This window comes from Triturus cristatus, chromosome 8 (genome assembly GCF_964204655.1).
Source record: "Triturus cristatus chromosome 8, aTriCri1.1, whole genome shotgun sequence".
In the NCBI taxonomy this organism is placed as follows: domain Eukaryota; kingdom Metazoa; phylum Chordata; class Amphibia; order Caudata; family Salamandridae; genus Triturus; species Triturus cristatus.
The window spans coordinates 171,110,181-171,133,098 of NC_140591.1; the positions used below are offsets into that span (position 1 = coordinate 171,110,181).

A 22,918-nucleotide genomic window follows, 5' to 3' on the forward strand; every position below is an offset into this window, starting at 1 on the left:
AAGCAAAAAAGTTGGATCAATCGGCCAAGAAGGTCTTTTCTTCGGCCAGCATGGCTCTTAAATCAACTAGTGCTACCTGTCTATTAGGACGTTATGTACATGCTCTCATGGACTCAGCTAAGCTTCTAGCCCCGAAACTATCCGTTCAGATGCCCAGGCGGCGGCGCGTCAGGTGATCCAGAGTGGATTGGACAATGCTGACTCTGTGGCAAGAGTCATGGGATCATCTGTTGCCACTAGGAGAGGTGCGTGGCGGAAATCATCGGAATTTTCCCCTGATGTCCAGTCGACGCTCTTGGACTTACCTTTTGATGGCTCTGGTCTTTTTGGCAAGAAAGCAGATGCTGCGCTGGAAAGATTTAAGGAGAGTAAGGCAACGGCTAAATCTTTGGGCCTTCAAACTCAGTCAAGAGGCACTTTCAAGAGATATAGAGGCTTCGGAAGGTCTACCTTTCGTTCATACGGACAGCCACAGCAGCAGCCGAGCACTCTGTATAAGGGGTACAGAGGCAGAATCGGGGGTTGCACTCGTGGCCGGCAGCTCTCCTCCTCCTCCTCTTCAGCCCCTCCCACCACCGCAAAGCAGCCCTAGATCCACCATTCTGGATCATGTTGGTCCTGTGGGGGGGCCGGCTTACCCATTTTCTACAAGATTGGGAATCGGTTACTACAGACCTTTGGGTTCTAAATTACCCTCCTTGTCAAGGGGTTTGCTCAGAGAACCACCGTCTTCTCCTACAGGAGGTAGTCCAGAAATTACTAGAGAAAGGTGCGATAGAGGTGGTTCCAGAGCAGGAGTGGGGTCAGGGATGCTACTCCCGGTAGTTTCTGATTCCGAAAAAGGACGGCAGATTATCAGTTTGCGGTCCTTCCGTTTGGTCTTACTACTGCACCTCGAGTCTTCACGAAGGTGATGACAGTGGTGGCAGCCCATCTCAGATGGTCGGGGATTTCAGTTTTCCCCTATCTGGACGACTGGCTGATCAAAGCGGAGTCGCCAGAGAAGGTGCTTCATCATCTGCAGGGTACAACTCAGCTGTTGTACAAATTGGGTTTCTCGATAAATGTGCTCAGATCTCACCTGTTGCCCTCTCAGCGCAACCTGTTCATAGGTGCGGTACTGGACACTACTGTGTGTCGGGCATTCCCTCCTCCACAGAGGATTCTCGACATACAGGAATTGATTCCTTTAATTTACAATGGAGCGGTCGATCAAGTCCTGAAGGTCCTTCGCCTACTCGGTCTGTTTGCTTCCTGCATTCTGTTGGTCAACCATGCACGCTGGCACATGAGGGTGCTCCAGTGGTGCCTCCGTAGGCAGTGGTCTCAGCACAAAGGAGATCTCAGGGAGTCTGTGAGGATCTCCAGAGAAGCTGCGGCGGAGGGCAATCTGTCTCAAGGAAAGCCCTTCCATCTAACTCCATCGGTGGCCAGTAATAACGGATGCATCCACTTTAGGGTGGCGTGCTCATCTGGGGGATCTGTAGATCAAGGGTCTTTGGTCTCCAGAGGAAAGGTTGCTTCACATCAACCTTCTGGAATTGCGGGCGATACGTTTGGCGCTCAAGGCCTTCCTCCCTCCCCTTCGCAGTCAGTCGGTTCAAGTCCTGACGGACAACACTACCGTGATGTGGTATGTCAACAAGCAGGGAGGAGTGGGGTCGCATTGTCTCTGCAGAGAGGCTCTGCGTCTCTGGTCCTGGGCTCAGGATCATCAGATTTGTCTGATGGCAAATCATCTGGCTGGGGTTCTGAACGTGCGTGCAGACAGTCTCAGTCGGCAGTTCTCTGCCGACCACGAGTGGAGGCTTCATCCGGAGGTGGTTCGTCACGTCTTTCGGATGTGGGGAACTCCTCGTGTGGACCTGTTTGCCACTCATGAGAACGCTCACTGCCTGTCATTCTGCAGTCTCCAGTATCCGTTGCAGGGAGCTTTGGGGGACTCGTTTCAGTTGAGGTGGGACTCGCATCTCCTTTATGCGTTTCCTCCCATACCCTTGATGCCCCGGGTTCTGAGGAAGATTCGCCAAGACCGGGCCCAAGTTATATTGATCGCCCCGGGTTGGCCAAGAAGGGTGTGTTATACGGATCTTCTCCACCTCTCCTCGTGCCCTCCGCTCCATCTCCCTCTGAGGGCAGACCTCCTCTCGTAATCGGAGGGGCAGGTTCTACACCCCCACCTCCAGAGCTTACACCTTCATGCCTGGAGATTGAATGGGGCAACCTGAATTCTTTCTCTCTCCCGCCAGATGTGGTAGATGTTATTTTGTATGCCAGATGTCATTCCACTAAATCTATCTATTCCTATAGGTGGTCTAAATTTGTTCTCTGGTGTGGCGAGAAGTCAATTGATCCTTTGAGGGCTCGTTTATTTGACATCCTGCAGTTTGCCCTTTCTCTTGCTCAGCAAGGCTTTGCTGTGGCCACTGTGAAAGGGATACTTATTGGCTTTGTCGGCTTTCCTTTGTTTGCCGGATCAGCCGTCTTTGTTCAAATCACCTATTGTTTTACGATTTCTAAAGGGCCTTACAAGCAAGTTTCCTCCTACTCCTTTTATTGTGCCTCAATGGGACTTAAACCTTGTCTTAACTTATCTTATGAGTTCTCCCTTCGAGCCCTTGCACAAGTGTCCCTTGAGATTGTTGTCTTTCAAGACGGTTTTTCTCATTGCGATTGTAGGAGAGTAGGGTCTGCTTTCTATGTTCACCCCCACTTTTTGCTTTTGCTTCACTGGTTTTCGACTTAGATGTGGCTGTGGGCCTGCTAATCAGACCCACAGCCCAGCTGTTCTCTCTCTAAATTCATACTATGTACTTTAGGTACATAACCCAATTGGTTAGGGTCACCTTATTGGCCCCTGTATAGTGTACCTTAGGTACCCAGGGCATAGGTGTACCCTAGGCCTACCAGGGGCTGCAGCATGTATTGTGCCACCCCTGGCCTGGCCTTCCATTATAACACAACTGGCTGATCACTCAGCTGGGGCAAGGTCGTGTAATCACTCCTTGCTTAGGTGTAGTATTCCTGTACCTTATATATAGACACATGTGTACCTATCAGCCACTCCTATGTCAGGCCTTAACAATCCTGGAGGCAGAGTGCTTGGTAACATGTGAGATGGTGCTCTAGCATGAGCTGAGCCTGTCTGCAGCTTTCGGAACCATGTCCTTATAGCTGTTCTATGATATAGCCTACCATATACTCTTAAAGTACCTTATAATCTTAAACGGTTATGGTAACTATGGTTTGGCTTTATCGAAACATGTCGTGTAAGGTGTCTAACACTTTGGAATAATACCCCCATACCATTTCTGGCAATGAGGATATTATTCCTCCCTTCTAGAGGGAGAAGACATGTTGAAACCTAACTACCCGGTTAAAGTTAACCAGAGCCCCAGCATCACAAAATGGATGCTGCTGCCACAGACACAAGTCTGACCTCCTGCTGCTGGGAGTCCTTCCAGCGAGGGAGGCTTGGACAATAGGTTTCCTGCCTTGGGAGGTGGGAGCACCACCCCAGACAGGCTTTAGTGTATTGGGGCAGGGAGGGATGAAAGAAACTAGACACTGCCAGGGGCACACAAGGTGTCCCATGCATAGTCCAGTTCAAACCGGCGCTGGGGCACTCCAGCCCCAGCTCTGGCGCGAAACTGGACAAAGGAAAGGGGGTGTAGCCACTCTCCTTCCTGGTCCCACCCATAGGAGGGACCTTGCAGGTAGCCCAGCCCACTAGCCCAGTATATCAGTAGGTAGCTGAGCCCTGCTAAAATAGATTAACCTGAATCTGCAACTTGAACAGAAACTCTGGACCTTCGATATTCGACCTCAGGAAGAAGACTGAAGAAATCTCCCTTGTGGCCAAGGAGTGACCACCCTGGGCAACCAGGCACCATCCAGCGAACGCTGCTTGCTTTGCGACTGATCCTACGAGGGACGACTGCAGAGACTAACCAGCGCCGAGACTTCCAGACACCTCTGACCCAGATCCACATCTCCAGCGAAGCTGAGACCCGTGGAGGCGACGAGGGACGTGGGACCGGCGACTTGGGAAAAGTGGCTAGTAACTGACTAGCGCGACTTCTGAGGCTTCCTCGAGGCTGTGATTGGGGAATTGAGAAGCCCCAATCCCAAGCACCATCTGCAAAGAAGATCAGCTCCCCACACTTCACGTGTTCTGCGTGGGGCCCTTCTGCACATGAGTTGCTCGACGTGTTGTCTGGTTGCTGGCCCGTTGGCTAGTAGCCTCTGCGACGACGAACCTTTTGTTTCACCTTGCTGGTCCGGCTCCTCCAGACTGGCACCCGCTCCTCTGTGAAAGAGAAGCACCCCAGACCTTCCTGGTCTGCACCAGAAGCAAGTCCTCCATTCTGCGTGGGTTCCGCTTGCCAAGGCTTGTTGGGTCCTGATGCGACATCAACGCCGCCGACAGCAAGAGCCTTCGTGGGACAGCTCGCCTCCTGGTCCTGGTCGTCCTCGACGTCTCCTGGTACCCGTGGCTGCTGCGACAAGCTTCACCTCTTCACCTGCATCTTCACTACATCGCCTGGTTCCTTCCTGGTTCCTGGCTGGTGACCTAGACTCTGTCCCTTCTGCTTGCATGTATCCTTCCTTCTTGATTCCATCCTTGGGATCCACTGGACACTCTTCACTGACTGCCTGTCAGCAACTTTCCTTCAGGCATCCATAGAAGTCCACGACGAAACCCGACGCAAGTTCACACCTATGCACCCGCAGCCCGTGGGCTAGGTAACTTGAGTACTCCAGTGCTCACAAGGGCATTGACTATCCTAGGGTCTAGTTTCCGAGTCTCGACTTTCTAGCTATACCAGAAGTGTCCTAAAACTGTTTAATTCTAATACTTACTATTTCTATCGACTTTTACGCATTACGCGTGAGTGTTTCCACTCTGCACCTGAATCCCGTGGGCCTCCCACTTCCTAACCTTTGGTAGTATAGTGTAGCCCCAGCGATTCCCTAGGCCTATCCTGTGTTCGTGACAGTGGTTCTTATACCACTTACTTAGTATATGGTTTGCGTGGCCCCTAGGGCCTAACTGTATTACTTACCTGTGTGACTTAATGTATGCTTAAATAAGACTGTGTTGTTCTTACCTCGAATCTCATAAAGAGTGCTGAGGGTTTGACTAGAATAAATACATTCTATTTTTATATATATCTGTTGTGGTGTCCTTTCATTTGGTATTCAAGGGATTACATATGGTATAACAGCTGGCTTCACATGCCATTCAGAGTTTAGCCTAAGACTGCTCTTGTCCATGCTACCACTAGGATAGCGGGTCTATAAGGTTGACTTTACAACCAATCACCATAAGGGTTGTTTGGACTGATACAAGGTGTACACTAGAATTAGTGACATCATATATCAGTCTAACTTCTCACAGCGATCACCTCGGCAAGGAGGGTAAGTGAGCTTCAAGCTCTAAGTTCAAAACCCCTGTTCTTGACCATTCATGCTGAAAGAATGGTACTGAGGACCAGGGCTGCTTTTCTGTCAAAGGTGGTAACTCTTTTCCATCTGGGTCCATCTGGGGCAGTCCATTACCCATCCTACCTTCTATCCTTCCCCTCACCCTTCCAAGGAGGAGGAGAGACCTCACCGCTTGGACCCTAAGAGGGCAGTGAGCTTCTACCTTGACAGGACAAAAGACTTTCGGGTTGATGACCAGCTCTTCGTGGGCTTTGTTGGCTGCAGGAAAGGCAGAGCGGTGCACAAGCGCACCCTTTCCAGATGGATTGTCTTGTGCATCAAGATAGGCTGGTAAGGAACCTCCAGAGGGTTTAAGGGCTCATTCCACTAGAGCTAAGTCTTCCACTTCTGCTTTGTCTAGAGGTGTTCCTGTGGAGGACATTTGTAGGGAGGCAACTTGGGCCTCCCTCCATACTTTCGCAAAGCATTATCGCTTAGACACCGAAGTCAGGAGGGACGGATACTTTGCTTGTTACGTCCTTCAGGACTTTCTGGTTTAGAATGGTGGACACCCTCCTCCGGGTGTGGGGACTGTTGTGGGAATCTATTCACAAGGTGAGAAATCCACTGGCAGATGTATCCATCAGAAGAGCAAGTTACTTACCTTCTGTAACGCTTTTTCTGGTGGATACAGTATCTGCCTGTGGATTCCTCACTGACCCACCCGCCTCCCCGTTGTCCACCCTTGTATACCTACAATTCTGATGATGCTGTTTCAAAATGTATTTGTTACTGTCAAAGGCATGGTGTTATTTCTTTTGCCTTTCTATTTATTTTCCACACTGCGTGTGTTGATTTGTATATTATGTACTGTGTATATATTGCTGTCAGTCTGTCCGTGTGCCTCGAAGGCACGGAAAAAAGGGCGGAACTGACATCTTCACGCCGACGAGGTCTTCTTATGGAGCCGGTGACGCCAGCGGAGTCGCGAGCGGAGCCGTGTCTCTGTGACGTAGTCTTCGACCTCATCGGCGTGGACTGCTACAAAAGTTTCCGAATGTTGTTGGCGCAGGGGATATTCCCTAAGGTGGTAACTGCCTTTCACATCGGGCAGTCTGTTACGTTGCCCACCTTCTTTCCGCCTCCGCATCCTTCAAATGAGAAATAGCGGCTCCACCGTCTGGACCCAAAACGGGCGCTGTCCTTTTATTTGGCCCGCACCAAGCAGTTCCGGGTGGACGACCAACTCTTTGTTGGCTACGTGGGCGCTAAGAAGGGGCGGGCGGTGCACAAGCGAACCATCTCTCGGTGGGTCGTTTTGTGTATCAAAGCTTGTTACTCCTTAGCTAAAAAGGAACTTCCTGTAGGGCTGAGGGCCCATTCCACTCGGGCCACAGCGGTGACAACTGCCCTGGGCCGGGGAGTCGCCTTGCAGGACATCTGTCAGGCAGCAACGAGGGCCTCGCTGCACACGTTTGCCAAACATTATTGCCTTGACAGCCAAGTCCGGAGAGACGGCTACTTTGGCCGTTCTGTTCTCCAGGACTTTTGGTGTGATCTTGGTTCGCAGGCCCACCACCGGGGTTGGTATTTCTGGGGTATCTATTCTAGGGTAAGGAATCTAACTAACTTGTTTCTTTCAGATGAACAAGTTACTTACCTTCGGTAACAATATATCTGTAAGAAACATTAGTTAGTTAGATTCCTCACCGACCCACCCATCCTCCCCGTTCTGCGAACCGATATCTAGGGTTGAGGTCATCCCATTCAGGGCCCTAGAATTTTTTGGCACCAGTGTCGGTCTCTTGCATGGCTCTGCGTTCCTGGCGCGGAAAGCTATGTACAAGAACTGACGTCCGCGCGCGAGGGCGGCGTCTTAGTACTCCGACGACGTAATCTCGGCGCACGACGACGCCGACGACGGACGCGGAGCCGCAGACGACGCCTAGCGACGCGAAGGGGAATTGCTGACGAAAAATCTTTCCGGATCCAGCCTGACGCCTGGGGATATTCTAAGGTGAGGAATCTAACTAACTAATGTTTCTTACAGATATATCGTTACCGAAGGTAAGTAACTTGTTCGTACAGTCTATTAGGAAACCTAAAGAGAAGGAGCTTATACCTATAATTTATCAATATAAGTTAAGTTTGGGAGCAGCAGTATTTCCATATATCTGGACCTAAATCTTGCGCTGCATAATTTCCAGTACTCCAGAGCACTGCACTCCGTGCTTGTACATGTCTGTATATAGTGCATATATGGGGGAGGCCGTACCTGTCCGATCAGAATTTTGAATGAGGTAGGTTGTGAGGGAGAGGAGAGGGAGTCATGCCATTCAGCTGGGAAAGTGGGACTGGTGGTATAGGCTGCATGTCCTAAGCGCATGTAGTCAAAGACATTTATTTATTTATTTATTTTGCACATTTATAGAGCGCTCTGATACCCGGAGGTGTCCTGGCGCTAGAAAGATAGACTGGTGTGTTGAAGCGTGCTTACTGAGTGAAGAGCCATGTTTTTAGACCTCTTCTAAAGGCCATCAGATTCTGGATTTGTCTAAGCGCAAGTGGAAGTTTATTCCAGGCCTCTGCGGCCCCAAGAGAGAAACTCCTGCCTCCCCAGCGAGCTCTTTTAATTCTGGGGACCGTGACCAGAGCCAGTTGTCCTGACCTCAGAGTTCTTGCTGGTTTATGCCAGCAGAAAAGAGATTTCAAGTGCCTAGGTCCCGAATCGTGGAGGGCCTTAAAGACCATGCAAACTGCCTTGAAAATGATTCTTTTACGGACCGGCAGCCAATGAAGCTTGACCAGCTCCTGAGATACCGAGGCAAATTTGGGTGTGTCAGTGATTAGGCGAGCAGCTGCATTTTGCAGAAGCTGGAGTTTACTTAATACGCTCTGCTGGGCGTTTAACATCAGGCTGTTGCAGTAGTCTAGGCGTGAGAGTACTAAACCCGTAACTATTGTTTTCCTGTGTTTCTTCTCAAGATAAGGTAATATTTTCCTGATGGTTTTGAGTATGAAATGGATGGAGGAGGAAAGAGCACTCACCTGGGCTTTAAAGGTCAGGGAGGTGTCCACCAGAATACCGAGATTTTTCACTTTGTCCACCGGATCTGGGAGAGGTCCCATTTCGTCTGGCCACCATCTCGGGGACCAAAAGTTGTCTCTGTCACCAAAGAGCAGAACCTCGGTTTTTGAGGAGTTCAGCTTAAGGCAGCTTTGTGCCATCCAGCGGCCAACTTCAAGCATGCAGTTTCTGAATCTATCGGCGGTGTTTTCTGTGTTACCGGGAAGGAGGAACACCACAATCTGTGTGTCGTCGGCGTAAGCCGTGAGTTGAAAGCCGAACGATCGAATCACCGGGGCGAAGACATCTATGGTGTTGTGTCTCAGGCCGTACAAAATGGATGCAGAGTGAGAAGTGTGCCTGCTATTAATAGGTGTCCTACCTTGAGAATGCACACCTCTGTCTGCATGTTAATCCGCCATCTAGTGTTGGAAGGAGGGATGGGTTATTGATGAGACATATATGTGGTGAGCAATGGTAGGTGCATCCGGCCTTAGCTGCCAAGTGCTAGATTGACCATTTGTTGCATCAAACCATCTGTGTGGTCTGGGTTGGTTTTCATTCTTTAATAGCTAGGCAAGTACCATGGTGACCTGCAAATATCTGGTATTTTTCTACAGGTAGATGAGGGACAGTATAGGAAGCTGGCTTTTTATGTTGGTGCCAATGTAAGGACACACCATGCAAAAAATACAGACCCCCCTTATTGATTTACAGGTGTTAATAAATAATCCCAAGTGCTCTATTTGTGGTAATGTGCTAGAGCAGCTTAGGCTTACCTTAGAGGAGTGTTGAGCATTTGTTGTACACACAGATTCTATAAATGAGACACACACACTCAAGAAGAAATCCAAGACCAATTTAGAAACATTCAGCAGATTTGTATAGAATTTGAGACTCCAAGATCGTCGGAATTGGTTAAGTACTTTCGGAGATATCGATTTAACAGTAAAATGTTCAAATAATTGTTTTTGCGGTATGAGTCTTGAATGCGGTAATGTTATCCTATGAGAGAAACCTACACTGCACACATATACTTGCAAGTGGCTGTTGAAGGTGCCTTTTAAGAATTAAGGTGCTTAGGGGCCAAGGTCCAAAAACCATCATTAGTTTGGTTTTACCGGACCTCGTGGTTCCTGGTGTAGAAGTGCTGGCTGCATTGGTAGCCTTGATCACTACATGCTAAAGTCAATTGAAGGGTGCCAGTAACAAAAAGGCTGCAAGTTGGGACTTTGGGAAAAATCCGGAAGAAGCCAAAGGTCGACTCGGTTTGTTAGGGTCTCTAGGGCAAGGGGACACAGTCAGTTTCTGTGGCCCTGTGCTGGGGGGGCTCGGGTGCAGAGTTTTGTTCCGCAGGTCACTTGAGTTAGAGGCGTTCGTAGTTCATAGGTGACCTGGAGAGAGGAAGAAAACAAGATAGCAGGGCCACTCCTGGTGTGGGCCTCGTTGGTCCTGTTGTCACTTGTCAGCTTCTGTGGTGGTGGTGGTGTCTGGGTTGGATATTCAACAACCCTTGATTGCAGCAAATGCTCTGGTACTCAGGGTATTGGTGCAAGGAGACTCCTGGAGCATCTAGCTCTAGCGTAGAGACGGGGCTGACGTCCTGAGCTAGGCAGACCTCCTCTTGAAGTGGTTCTTCCTTGGTGGGCCCGATGGCCAGGTGAAGCTGACAGTTGCAGTTGGTGCCTCGGATGCAGAAGGATGACTCCTCTACCCCAAGGGAGATGACAGCTGGTTGCCGAAGTGTTGGATCGTCGTCTAAGTGTTGGGGATGATACACACCTGCAGGACAAGTCAGGTATTTGCAGTTCCCAAGGAGCTAGCAGCTAGGCAGGGTTTGGTGCCAATTTCGGTGCATGTCCTTAGTTCTTGCAGTGTCGGCTCTTTTTTCTCCTCTTCAATTCCCATGAAGTCGAATCTGAAGCTCTGGTTCCGGGGGGGGGGTCCTAAATGCTGAATTTTGGGGGCATTTAGGGGTGGTTAATGGGCTGTTAACCCCTGGAGTGACTACACCCCCTATAGGACAATTTTCCTCTGGGTAGTGAGCATAATCCTCACCCACAGTTCCTAGTTTCACCAAAAACAAGATGTTGAAACCCTTCGACTGTCCATTTCAGATGGCCCACCTTAGGGGTGTGTCTAGCCTGTAAGTGTGACATGCCTTCTGAGTATCTAATTTCCCACCTGCTCAGGTGCCAAATGGGCCTCACAGCAGGGGGTGGCATTTCCCAGGACGGGGGAAGCCAGGGCCGCATATCAAAGGCAGCAGAGGCTTTGAAGCCTCTGGCCTTGAGTTGCTAAATTCACCATCCATCCTCCTGGAGGAGGTGTGATCACCTACCTGCAGACGAGGATTGTTCCTGGCCTCAGAGTGTGGGCTTTCACCTGCCGAGGGTCCAGAATCTCTGCTGTGGTGGCAGGCTGGACGAACCTAGTCAGCCATCAAACTAAGTGACTAGTAGGAGTCAGGGAGAACCTCTAAGGTGCCCTCTAGGTGCATGTCTTCATAAATCCGATACAGGAATCAGTATGAATTTATTCAGACAATGTGTTTGGTACCCAACGCCATTATTTTCGGTGACGCCATTATGTAGCTGGGTAACTCGTACTGACTAGTGCACAGTACGTACATTTTACGTGGCTTCCTGATCACTTGCAATGCCCGAGTAATTAAACTAGGCATCACAGGGGCATATCTGCTCTTGCAGTTGTACCCTCACATGTGATATAATGCACCCTGTCTTATGACTCTAAAGGCCTGCTGTAGGGGTGACATACATAAAATACATGCAGTGTGTGGTCATTGCACATAGGGTCTGTTCAATGTCTGGTTTTTAGAATGGTTTGCACCTTTTCACACATTCTGCATGCAGTTTGTGTGTGGGTCTCTTAGGGTGGCATAATGCATGCTGCAGCCCTTAGGGACCCTCTTTAGTACCCATGCCCTGGGTACCAGGGGTACCGTTCACCAGGGACATACAAGGGTGCTAAAAGTCCTTGCCAATTGGATTGCAATTTACCATGTCATTTTTAGGGGGAGAACACTGTCACTGGAGCCTGATTAGCAGCCTTCAGTGCACTGACAGTCGAAAACCAGCATTTAGCAGTTCCAATGGGGGCAAAAAGTCTGCCTACAAAGAGTACCTGTCTGGCGGTACAAAAATGCTACATAATGTGATTGTGCAGGTGTAGGAAAGTGCCACTTTTAGACATGGTCATCTCTACGTTTTACTCACTGGTACTGATGTTGTTGTATGGTAGTGCACTAAGTCCTAGCTAACCAAGCGCCAGTGCTCTTTCCATAAAAACAAGACTAATGCTAAATTGTAACCCAATTGGCAAGGACTTTAGCTTCCCTGTAAGTGTGTGGTAGATGTTACCCCGGTACCCTGGGCATGGGCACTTTAAGAGGGTCCCTAAGGGCTGCAGTATGTATTATGCTACCCTAAGGGACTCACACACAAGGATAAATTTTGCCAGCCTATGGGCTGCTGCTGTTAATGGAAACATTTCATATTTTGACTAATTAATTTGAATGTTAGACAGATCTCTATATTGTGCAATTACTAATATGAGGGGTGCAAGATTAATTTCCAGGTTCTTTAGAGACAGCAGTACATCGAATGCTTACATGGACATTAATGCTCGCTTATTTGGGAATGTCCGCCCTTGATGGAGGTGCTCAGTACGCAACCAGGTAGCCAGTGGCTCCATAGCAAAGTTGAATAGGAAGGGAGAGGGGGGACACCCCTGTTTTGTACCCCTGCCAATAGAGAATGGGTCTGAGATGCAGTCATTAATGTGGATCATTGGTTGGGCTCAGTGTCCAGTAAATGAAATAAGTTCATTATATCGAGAGGAATGCCTTGTGTTAGCTGGACAGCAAATAAGAATGGTCATTCAAGAGAGTCAGACACCTTCTCGGCATCTAAAAATACACATATGGTATTGAGTTCTGAATGGCTCTGTGACTTGACAGCAAAGAGGGTACGCAAGTTGTTTAGCGTAGCTCTGCCCGGGATGAAGGCTGATTGTTCTGTCGGTTTGCGATGATGCGCGCTCGTGTCATATTGGGTAAGTTCAGTAAGGATAGTGATATGTAGGGTTGGCACGTATGCCTGTCCTTACCAGGTTTAATTATCTCTGTGCTGACCGTCTCTCTTGTGGTGGTGGGGGAGTTCTTCCCTCTTCACCCCTTCCTGGAAGAGTGTACAGAGGTGTGGTACCAGCATTAGCTAAAGTCTTAATAGAATTCTGCTTTTAGGCTATCCGTTCCCAGGGGTTTCCCTTTAACTAAGATGTCAATGGCCATCACTATTTCCTGTGTTTCTATGGGCGCCAGGATGTAGTCTCAGTTAGCCTCTTCAGTGCAGGCCATCGCTATGCCGTCCGGGTAGTGCTGTATCTCAGCACCCAATGTGGTAGTCTGACATGTGCTTTTATTGTAGCAATCAGGAGAGGGTTTTGCTTGGGTATTCCCCTTCCCCATCGAGACAGGCTGCAGTGTCTCTAGTCATGTGTCATAGTTCCTTGTCCACAAAGTCCTTAAACCTCTTGTGTAGCCTTGTATATTTCTGCTACTGCTCATGGGTTGTGTGTTGATTTGTATGGTGCTTCCAAGTGACTTAGCTCGGCCGCTTCCTGCGCTAGCCACGCACAAATCAATTTCAGGACTCCAGTTTATTTGCCAATGGTAAAGCCTCACATATATGTTTTAAATAATAATGTTGCGAAGCTCATCACTGAGCCAATGTTTTTCTCAAAGAATCCCCCAATCTCTGGGGTTTGTCGTTTGGAAAAGCCATGGACAATATGTAGGCCCCTCTTTGGGTTTTGTAATTGCAAGAATGATTTATAAGTGATCAGACCAGGTGTGAGGCTTTTGTGATATTAATAATCCATTTGAGCACCTCTGCAAAGGATAACCAGAGAACTATCTGGGAGTGGGTGTCATGTCCTGCAGAGTATTGAGAATATATTCTCTCCCGTCCATAGCTCTCTCTCCATGTCTCTCAGCCCCCCTCCCTTCTTTGACTATCTGTCATAGTAGCCTAGCGGCTTTTGGGTGGTCACTGTGAATGAGATCTGAAAGAAACAGTCATAGGTTCCTTACCTTAGAACTACCCCCAGGCGTCAGGCTGGATCCGGAGAATTTTGTGCAGCAGTACCCCTGAGCGTTGAAACGCGGTGTTGGTCGACTCCCCGCTCAACGTTGGCGTTGTGGTCGCCGGGATGACGTCGTGGTAGCTACATAGACGCCGCCCTCGCGCGCTGACTTCAGTTCTTTCTTTTTCCACGCCAGCAAGAGCAGATCCGAAGGGAGCTGTACCTCAATTCAGTTTTTGACTGCCCTTTTCTCGACTTTTGTTGACATCGTTTTTTGAGTCCATCGACTCCTGGTGCACGAGGGATGCCCGGCTTCAAGGCTTGCTGTTCCTGTAGCCGACTGATGCCGGTGACAGATCCGCACCGCGTGTGCCTCTTTTGCCTGGAGCGCGATCATGACCCCAAGTCGTGCTCCGACTCCCGGTCCATGAATCCGAAGTCTTTGCGGGAGCGGTCCCGAAAGCTTCTCGAGGCCCGGCAGTCTGCTCTGCACCGTTCGAGGTCCCGGTCTCGTAGGAGGTCGAGGGACCAGTCATGGAGCCATCATCACTCTTCGTCCAAGTCTTCGCCCGCTGGGTCAGGTAAGTCGAAGCACAAGAAGTCGATGAAGCATCGTCACTCTTCAGCTTCTCCACGGCCGAGGCAATGAGGGATGCGGGTGGTGCTCGTGCTGCGGCTCTGCGTGTGCAGCCCGAAAGGCAGACGCCGGCCTTCCCTCCCTTCCCGGGACCCGGAGCGATTCATGCCCAGCTTTCTCAATTTTACGAAGCGATGCTTGACATCTTTGGGCAGCCCGACTCCGCTGGCGTGCCTTTGGGCCCTGCTGACTCGGCTGGGGGCCCTGGGCCTTCGACGCCGGCGACCCCTGCCCCAGCTCCGCAGGATCCCCTTGGATCCAGGCCTGGATCTGGATAGGCGCCGGTCGACATGGTTACGCCTCTCCCCCAGCGCCGATTTCACTGGAGCCATGTCCGCAACCGGCATCAGCTGTGTCCCCAGCCGACGTCGACCCCGGCCTCCACCTCGAGGCACACACGGAGCCGGACCGGCGTCGATAGAGGCCTGATCCGGCGCCACTGGGTACTTTTGTGCCCCTGTTCTACCCTGGCTCTTTGAGACAACGCGCTGGAGCGTTTTAAGGATTCTCGGGCTACGACCAGGTCCTTGGGCCTCTCCACCACCCGCCCTACGCAGTCTGCCTTTCGCCCCTATCATTGCTATGGAAGGGATGCCCCGCCACGTCCCGCCCAGAGCCAGAGGCCAGCGCATGCTGTTCAGCCTCAGCGCAGCCAGGGATTTGGGAACCACCGCCGTTGTTCTGGGGGCCAGTGGGTGGGCCATTGCACCACAGCCCCCTCTACAGCTGCCCCCAAACCTTCCTAGTCCGACCTTTCAGGGCCACTGTTAGACTTGGCATCTTTTGGCGTGTTTCCCCTGACTTTTTTGCGTTTTGACCTCCCAGTTTTAACTCTGTTTTTGGTGGCATAATGTTTCTGCGCACTTTTCACGCTGCTGATCAGTGGTAAAGGGCAGGTGCTCTGTGTAAATTGTGCTATGGATTGGTGTTTCCATGATTGGATTTACTTGCTAGTCCCTAGTAAAGTGCACTGAGTTTGCCAGGGCCTGTGAATCAAATGCTACTCGTGGGCCTGCAGCACTGATTATGCCACCCACGTGAGTAGCCCTGAAAAAGCACATCAGACCTGCCTTTGCAAAGTCTGCGCGCAGTTTGTAACTGCCATGTCGACTTGGCCAGTGCACACACTTGTCAGTCCCCAACCTTCCCTTTTCTTACATGTCTGGCACCCCTAAGGTAGGCCCAAGGTACCCCTGTGGGCAGGGTGCAGTGTATGTGAAAGGTAGGACATTCCCTGGTGTGTGTGGCATGTCCTAATAGTAAATTACAGCCAATTTTGTTTTTCACTATTTCAAGGCTACCAGTTCCCCATAGGACAAAATGGGAGGTTTGCTTATAACATCTTATAAACATAACTGGCCCAGGGAATTCGGTAAGAAAATAAAATTTAGTATGCCTGAACTCAGAATCTAAAGATGCATCTTTTAGTGAAGGTGCTTTTTACATTCTGCGTTTGAAAATATCACAATGTGGATTACCTGTCTGGGTTTTGGATGATAGACGGCTGGGGGGCCAGAGGGGCTCCAGATAGTCAAGGTAGGTCAGGAAAGGGCTGAATAGACCTGGGCTACGATGGGGGAAGGGGGGAGGATATTTCCTTGCACCTCAAAGGGCCTGGTCTGCCTCTGACAAATGCAGTCTCCACCTCCTGCCAGGAATTCACACCAGAGAAGGACCAACTGGTTCTGGCCAGGCACAGACACCATCTGCCTGAAGGATCAAAGGATTTTTAGATACAAATACTGGGTCCCAGACCCCTGAACTTTAAAACTCATCTGGATCCAGAGGACTGCCAAGAAGAAGAGCCAGAGAAGCTGCAAAAAGGAAGGACTGCTTTGCTGGGCTGACCTGCAGTGACTGCTTCTGTCGTGGGCAGTGGAAGGCCTGAACTGGACTTTCTGCAACCTAACTTGTGAGTGTCTCCAAGGGCTTGAGGTAGAGCTTGCCCCCTGTTCACGAAGTCTCAGAAACAGCAAAGACTTCAAGTTCTTCGACCCGCAGCACTGGGGACTGTGTGTTTTGAGCTGCAACCCGAAGAATACCAACTCGACGACGTCTACGACATCACTACCGACTCCGTGTCCTGAAGGCACTGCAGAGAGCACTGCCGTAATGCCGCACTGCAGCTCTGGTCTCACTGATGACACCTGTTGATGCCGCCACCGAGCCGCTGCTTGCACCGCGACCTGTGGGCACCACACTCTGCACTGCCTTGCTTCACGAGGACGCCTTGGCCTGCCTGACGCTGCCACTTCCCGCCAAAATCGACACCACTTCTTGCACCGTGGTTCGAGGGCACCGCTCGTAAGTCACATGACGCACCACCCTCATTCCGCACCGCAACCCTGGTCTGCCTGCGCCATCGACTCCAGTTCGTCAGCCGACAGTGCTTCAGCCAAGACGGTGCCGCTGCTTGCACCTTGACCTGCTAGCACCGTGGCGAGCACCGCCTTCATCTCGCACCGCGACCCTGATCTCACCGACAACGCCATCTGACGCCGCCACCAAGCCGCTGCTCGCACCGTGACCTCGGCGCACTGCACCGCTGCACTTCACACAGCAGCACCCGATGCCTACCGGCGCCAGCGCTCCTGATTCCACCAGAGAGGAGCTCGACCTGCAACACGAGTGACTTCAAGGGTCTCAGTGCCCTGCATTTCTCACAGGTACTGTTTGCGGGTCTTCCCGACACCGTAGCTGGCCCGCGACCAGCCAGATCTGTTGGATTTGTTGTTCACGACACCGTGGTAGCCCGGACGGAGCTATCCACACAAGGAGCTCTTTTTAATCAGCGTATTTTTGGAACTGTGAACTTGTAAGTATAGTATTGTGGATTTTTATCGTATTTGTTCTTGTCTTAAAGTATATACAAATATTGGCTATTTTTATAAACTGGTGTGATTGAAGTTCTGGGTATTTTAAGCCCAGCGGTGCAGGGGAACACACCCTATGACTTCGGGGTTCTTCCTGTTTCAGACCTACAGAAACACAGAGTCTTCTGGGTGAAGTCAAAGATCAGTTTATTGGCTGCAGACCAATTACAGGTATCCTAGAAGTACAACAGCGTGTATGTTCTCAGGAGACTGCTGAAAATCACAGAAACGGGCTTCTCCTTAAATACAGACTTTCCTGCCTCAGGCATACATTCCTTAGTTTATGGTATGGTCATTCAAAGTATACATTACAAAACGAAAAGGCAGAGTCATGATGACCATCCCACATTCCAGTTAAGCAAGCCCGTAATTATTTACCCAGCAAGGCTCAGATCCCACATCAGATATCGATAGGCCCCAATAAACATGAGCATCTCCTGTTTTGGGAAACAAGCCATAAAGCAGGAACAGTCAGGTGAGAAAGATTAGCTGGAGGCTTGTGTAGGATGAAAAGACTTTCTGGTGTGTCAAGCCCTGATGCTAATCACAGGTGGCCAGAGGACGGGGAACTCGTGAGACCAGTTTGACCTGGGGCGGCGGAGCCAAGCTGCCCAGGTCACAGAAAAGTCAAAGAAAGGCACATGTGCTCTAAAAGGCCCGTTTTCGCTTCATGCTATATAGCCTATGTGAGGGCAACCATAAGATGGCCACCGATACAAAATGGAACCCACGTAGTGATGTGAAATAGCGTATACACAGTGCATTCATAGCTAAAACGTTACACAAAGCACTTGTACATATCGCATTAACCATTCGCGGTACACTATTACCGGGATAGACAGGGGTAGGGCCCTGCCTCCTACGCGGTCCCAAATTCTAAAGTACGACAGACCCTCCTTTTGCCCTTACATAGGCAATAACTATACTCATTTCAATCCGAGTCTAGGTCGATATTCACGAAGTCATAGAGATGTTGCTGTAGCATCATCCTATTACTTAGCTCGTCCCTCGATACAGGTTTCCTTACACATAATGTAGCACAGAGGCCACATATCGCAGGAGCACACTGTATGCACAGACAGAACAGGAAAAGGATGGCTAAGATCATTCCAATGACCATCAGAACTTTCCAACCCCAGGCAGATATCAGTTCCCAGAACCACCCCACCAGTGACCAATCTCCTTTATCCACGTGTATGGACTCAGATATTCTATGTAGTTTGGAGATGGCTTGATAAACTGTTGGAGCATTGTCTGGTATGAAAATGCAACAACTGGATTGGATAACCTTACATACCCCACCGCGGTCTGCAAGTATAACGTCTAGAACCATGCGGTTCTGCAAAGTCATGAGGCGATCCGCTTGGAGCTCAGCTGTCAAATTACCAAGGGCACCAGCCGTAACATTAACAGTGGATTCAACCACACGAGTCAGTTGTCTCAGGTTCCTACTATTAACCATAGGTCCCCAAAATGGCAGGAAACCCAAAAAGAAATCTCCCGCTTCCTGACCGGCAGTATCTTCCTTACTAATCACGCCTCTCACAACTCTGGTCTTGTGATAGTCAGAGGCGGCAGTAAATGTTGGCGGTAGCAGATTTGCAATATTACATGTGCCCGAGAAATCAGGGGGCAACCATGTATATGCTCGGTCATTGCAGATAAAATACGTACCCTTGGCAGCCAAAAACGCAGGGGAAAACTGTGACGGAAAAGTGTACGTTTCAGTACAGTCACTTCTTCCCAGTTGAGCTCTAGGATTCTGACCATTACCTTGCAAACAGAACCGACCTATGTGGGGTACGACCCAGATTGGGGATGAGATTTTCCGTTGTCTTTCACCTAGACTAATACTATACCCCGTCGCGTTCCACCCTACATAAGCTCTCAGCTCTTCTTTGGGAATGGATGAGTATGCATCGATATCTCTGCTCATATCGGCAACTCCTTTCATTAAAGCTTTATTATTGGTGCTAGGTCTGATGGAACGTGGTTGTCGCGGGGAGTACGCATCTAGAGCATAGAGAAACATCGTCTGGAATGCCCATGACGATCCATTGTAACTATACGGCAGCACCAGATAGGGAATACCCTTATTAATGGTATGTGGCATTAAACCACACAACCAACAATTTGTTGTATTCATGACTAGTTGGTGCTGGTGCAGGAGCTGAATAAACGAGTTATTCACAAACTCAGATCGTCTTAACTTGTTCATGTTCAGGCAGAGGGTGAAAAGAGTGTGAGGAGATAGTAGGAGGAGGTATAGGCTGTACAGTAGGGGCAATGGGCTCTTGAGAGGAGAAGAATACAAATCCTACAGTAAACCCTACCATACTAAATAATACAAAGAGGCATAAAAATACAAAACGTTTGCTCCTCATTACTTTACATATTCTTGCTTTAAAGTTCATTTCCTCAGTGAGTCTCTCCATCTTACAAAACTCCATCCTCTAATCGTGCCGCTCGCGGCGGGTGAGTATCTTCTGCTAAGGAGTACGCCTGTCAGTCCAGGGAACGCCCTAGACCAACCAGAACCGTCGACCTAACGTCTTCGGCCTGTACCCCAAAGTCTTGGCACCGCGACCCTGCGGCTGAACCCGGATGGTGGTTCGAAAAACAAAAATCAAGAAAGTCCTTCAGATGGGAGAGCTCTGGTTATCAAAAAAATAAAAAGGTAAAAGAAAAAGAATATTTGTCCATAGGCCTTGGTCTCAGATTGTAATGGATACGGCCAGGTACTGTTTGGTCTTGGAACAAGAGTTCAGGCTCTGTGGTGTCCAATCGAATTGACGGTGGCACAGCTTCTTGCAAAATATCGTCACTCTCCTGGTCTGAAGTTGTGCCTTTTATGCGTGCATCACTGAACGGCACAAAACGAGGTACAGTGTCTATTTCAGAGTCTGCGATACCCTCCTGGACCCACTGGTCATACGGCAGAGGCAAAGGGATCCTCTTCACGTGGGCGCCGTGGATCCAGTTTTTCTTCCCCTTCACTCGAACAGCTGATCTTGTAGACAGTAGTACGAGGTGAGGGCCAATCCAGCGGGGCTCATCGTTGGTTTTCCGCTGAAAGTTTTTCACAAGGACCCACGTGCCAGGTTCGATAGGGTGTCCAGGAGCTTCAGTAGCCGGGGGGAGAGTATCATGCACCTGTTGGTGTAAAAAACGCAGTTTAACCGTCAAATCATACAAGTAATCGAGCAGTACTGGGTGTTCGATTTCACTGAATTTCGCCGGTCTTGGCACACCCCATACATTGGCCGGGCGGCCAAAAACGACCTCGTAGGGACTAAGTCCCACTCGTGAATGCACGGTCATTCTAGTGGACAGGAGTGCTAGAGGCAGAGCGTCAGGCCATTTAAGACCTGAGCTCGCTTGGATTTTGGCCAGTTTAAGTTTTAGGGCGCCATTGTAGCGCTCCACTAATCCAGCTGATTGGGGGTGATTTGCAGCGTGAAACTTCTGCCTTATACCTAATCCCTCACACACATTCTTCATCACTTGGCCCACAAACTCACTCCCATTATCACTCCACACCATTCTTGGCATTCCAAACCTAGGAAAAAAATTCCTTCACAAGGGCTTTGGCTGTGGATAGAGCAGTGTTATCTTTTAGAGGATAGGCTTCTATCCATTTTGAGAAAGCGCAAACAACCACCAATACATATTTCAGGTTGTTGCACCTTTCCATGTGGATAAAATCTAGCTGCAAAACTTCAAATGGATATGATGGAGGCGCAAAATGACCAGCTGGAGTTGGTGTTCCCCTACCAGGGTTGTACTTCAAGCATACCATACAATTCTTGACCACATTCTCTGCACACTTAGGAATTCCAGCATTCTGCCATACTGGAGCCAACAACTTACAGATTCCTTTCGTACTGATGTGTGCCATTCCATGTGCCATAGTAACCACTGGGAGCACATATGCATCAGGTAACAACCATCGCCTATGTTCTGACAAATCAATCCAACAACCATTCTCATCCAACTTACCCATACTTTCTCCCACTTGCTTAACTCTTTTTCTGTGGCTTCAGCTTGAAGGGACTTCACACTCTCTATTGTGTTTTCACACATCCCAACATCACCAACCCATCTGGCAGGGCCTGCAACATACATTCGAGTCTTTACATCTTTTGCTGTTTCTTTCGCGACTTCATCAGCAAACGCATTACCACGGCCAACATCATCAGTGATTTTCTTGTGCGCACTGCATTTCATAATCGCAACTTGCAACGGTAGGGTCAGCGACTCAAGGAGATCATTCACCAACTTGCCATTCTGAATCTTAGCTCCATGCGAAGTCAGGAACCCATGTTCCTTCCACAATCGCCCAAAACTATGAGCCACGCCAAAGGCGTACTGGCTATCTGTATAGATGTTCACTTTCATTCCTTCAGACAACACGCATGCTCTCGTAAGGGCAATCAATTCTGCTGCTTGAGCCGAATTCTGTGGCACACGCGCAGTTTCAACAATCGTGTGCAAAGTCGTAATAGCATATGCAGCAGTCGTATCACCATTCGGAAGCTTGAAACACGAACCATCCACCCATAAAGTACCATCACACTCAGTCAGGGGAGTATCTTTAAGATCTACTCTCCCTTTCGTCTCTTCTTCTGTTCTGAACAGACAATCATGTTGCTCAATCTCATCTAGATCTGCTGGAATTGGCAATAATGTAGCTGGATTCAACGTGTTGCATCTCTTTATGTGTATATGGTTTGCTAACAGTGTCAGCTCATAACCAGATAATCGCGCACTAGTTAAGTGTTGTGTCTTGGTCCTGTTTAACAATGTGTCCACAGCATGTGGAACCATAACAATCAATGTGTTATCCATTACTAGGCCAGCAGACTGTCGAATAGACATAGCTGCGGCGGCTGTGGCTCTCAGACAACTTGGCAATGCCCTCGCTACAGGGTCCAAGGTTGATGAAAAGTATGCGCATGGACGCGGTCTGTCACCAAAGGGCTGTGTTAACACTGATAATGCGCAACCATCTTTCTCATGAACATACAATGTAAAAGGCTTGCTGTAGTCAGGGGTACCCAACACAGGAGCTGAACATAACGCATTACGCAATTCCACAAAACTCTTCTGACACTCTTCAAACCATGGAATAGGATTCGGTGTGTCTTTGCATGTTAATGCTAACAAAGGTTTTGCCAACAAGGAAAAATTAGGAATCCAATGCCTACAGTATGAAGTAATGCCCAAGAAAGCACGCACTTCTCTCTGTGTTCTTGGCACACTCAACTGTGCAATGGCTTGAATTCTTTCTGGGGTCAGTTTCCTTCCCTCCTTCGATAAGAGATGACCTAAGTAGGTCACTTCTTGTCGACAATATTGCAGCTTTGAGAGAGACACTTTGTGATGGAAGGCAGACAAATGACGCAACAATGACAAGGTAGCTTCTTTGCAAATCTTTTCAGTATCCGCGGCGATTAGTAAATCGTCAACATACTGAATAAGGATAGCGCCACTAGGTAAAACAAGTGCATCAAGCTGCGCTTTTAAAGCCTGACTGTATATTGATGGACTCTCACAGTAGCCCTGGGGAGCGCGTTTAAAGCGGAAGCTTCGACCTCCTAAACTGAAGCCAAAAATGTCTCTGCTCTCCTCTGCAATTGGGATGCTAAAGAAAGCATTCTTTAAATCGATCACTGAGAACCATGCAGCGGAGGCTGGAATCATGGTTAACAAGGCGGTTATATCAGGGACAACTGGAAACTGTGGTACAACAATCTTATTAACCTCTCTAAGATCAATCACAAATCTGTAAACAGGTGGCTGTGAAAG

General features: G+C 49.3%; 1 protein-coding gene across 3 annotated transcripts in view; it reads left to right on the plus strand.

The window, feature by feature from the left end:
* The window catches only part of BRWD1 (bromodomain and WD repeat domain containing 1), a 2,304,433-nt gene that overhangs the window by 1,731,078 nt on the left and 550,437 nt on the right, over positions 1 to 22,918 (plus strand). The window lies entirely within an intron of this gene.